The sequence below is a fragment of the Triticum urartu genome, chromosome 6, assembly GCF_003073215.2.
Source record: "Triticum urartu cultivar G1812 chromosome 6, Tu2.1, whole genome shotgun sequence".
Lineage (NCBI taxonomy): Eukaryota > Viridiplantae > Streptophyta > Magnoliopsida > Poales > Poaceae > Triticum > Triticum urartu.
Window position 1 is genome coordinate 6,468,167 of NC_053027.1, and position 2,433 is coordinate 6,470,599.

The following is a 2,433-nucleotide window of genomic DNA, read 5'->3' on the forward strand; positions in this document are numbered from 1 at the left end:
GAGGGCCTTCGCAAGCTTGGACCCTTGCGTCCTAGAGTCACGCTCCAAGGACTCGTACTTCTTGACAAACTCCTGAAGCTCTTGCTGATCCTCTCCGACTCGGGCCTCTTGCTTCTCGCGCTCGGCGTGCTTCTTGGCCGCTTTTTCTTCGACCTCGGACAGCGCCTTCTTCAGGGTCGCCACTTCGGTCGTGGCCCCTAGAAAAATTCACCACGATCCTGTGATCTCACAACCAGTTTCCTTTTTTATCAATAAACAGACAAGGTATCACTTACCTGAAGGAAATATGCCCTAGAGGCAATAATAAAGTTATTATTTATTTCCTTATATCATGATAAATGTTTGTTATTCATGCTAGAATTGTATTAACCGGAAACATAATACATGTGTGAATACATAAAGAAACAGAGTGTCACTAGTATGCCACTACTTGACTAGCTTGGAGATCGAAAGATGGTTATGTTTCCTAACCATATACATGAGTTATCATTTCATTAACGGGATCACATCATTAGGAGAATGATGTGATTGACTTGACTCATTCTGTTAGCTTAGCACTTGATCGTTTAGTTTGTTGCTATTGCTTTCTTCATGACTTATACATGTTCCTATGACTATGAGATTATGAAACTCCCGTTTACTAGAGGAACACTTTGTGTGCCACGAAACGTCACAACGTAACTGGGTGATTATAAAGGTGCTCTATAGGTGTCTCCAAAGGTACTTGTTGGGTTGGCGTATTTTGAGATTAGGATTTTTCACTTCGGTTGTCGGAGAGGTATCTCTGGGCCCACTCGGTAATGCACATCACTATAAGCATTGCAACTAATGAGTTCGTTGCGGGATGATGTATTACTGAACGAGTAAAGAGACTTGCTGGTAACGAGATTAAACTAGGTATGGAGATACCGACGATCGAATCTCGGGCAAGTAACATACCGATGACAAAGGGAACAACGTATGTTGTTATGCGGTCTGACCGATAAAGATCTTCATAGAATATGTAGGAGCCAATATGGGCATCCAGGTCCCGCTATTGGTTATTGACCAGAGAGGTTTCTCGGTCATGTCTACATAGTTCTCGAACCCGTAGGGTCCGCAAGCTTAACGCTCGTTGATGATATAGTACTATATGAGTTATGTATGTTGATGACCGAATGTTGTTCGGAGTCCGAGATGAGATCACGGACATGACGAGGAGTCTCGAAATGGTCGAGACATGAAGATTGATATATTGGAAGCCTATATTTGGATATCGGAAATGTTCCGGTGAAATCGGGATTTTACCGGAGTACCGAGGGGTTACCGGAACCCCCCGGGGGCTTAATGGGCCATAGTGGCCTTAGTGGAGAAGAGGAGAGGCGGCTAGGGCAGGGCCGCGCGCCCTCCCCCTCTAGTCCGAATAGGACAAGGAGAGGGGGGCGCGCCCCCCCTTTCCTTCCTCTCTCCCTCCTCTTTCCCCCTTCTCCTAATCCAACAAGGAAGGGAGGGAGTCCTACTCCCGGTGGGAGTAGGACTCCTCCTGGCGCGCCTCCTCCTGGCCGGCCGCGCCTCCCCCCTTGCTCCTTTATATACGGGGGCAGGGGGCACCCCATAGACACAACAATTGATTTGATCTTTGCTACTGAGAGAGTCCTGGATTAGGGGTGTTGGAAATATGCCCTAGAGGCAATAATAAATTGGTATTATTATATTTCCTTGTTCATGATAATCGTTTATTATCCATGCTAGAATTGTATTGATAGGAAACTCAGATACATGTGTGGATACATAGACAACACCATGTCCCTAGTAAGCTCTAGTTGACTAGCTCGTTGATCAATAGATGGTTACGGTTTCCTGACCATGGACATTGGATGTCATTGATAACGGGATCACATCATTAGGAGAATGATGTGATGGACAAAGACCCAATCCTAAGCCTAGCACAAGATCATGTAGTTCGTATGCTAAAGCTTTTCTAATGTCAAGTATCATCTCCTTAGACCATGAGATTGTGCAACTCCCGGATACCGTAGGAGTGCTTTGGGTGTGCCAAACGTCACAACGTAACTGGGTGGCTATAAAGGTACACTACGGGTATCTCCGAAAGTGTCTGTTGGGTTGGCAAGAATCGAGACTGGGATTTGTCACTCCGTGTAAACGGAGAGGTATCTCTGGGCCCACTCGGTAGGACATCATCATAATGTGCACAATGTGATCAAGGAGTTGATCACGGGATGATGTGTTACGAAACGAGTAAAGAGACTTGCCGGTAACGAGATTGAACAAGGTATCGGGATACCGACGATCGAATCTCGGGCAAGTATCGTACCGCTAGACAAAGGGAATTGTATACGGGATTGATTAAGTCCTTGACATCGTGGTTCATCCGATGAGATCATCGTGGAACATGTGGGAGCCAACATGGGTATCCAGATCCCGCTGTTGGTT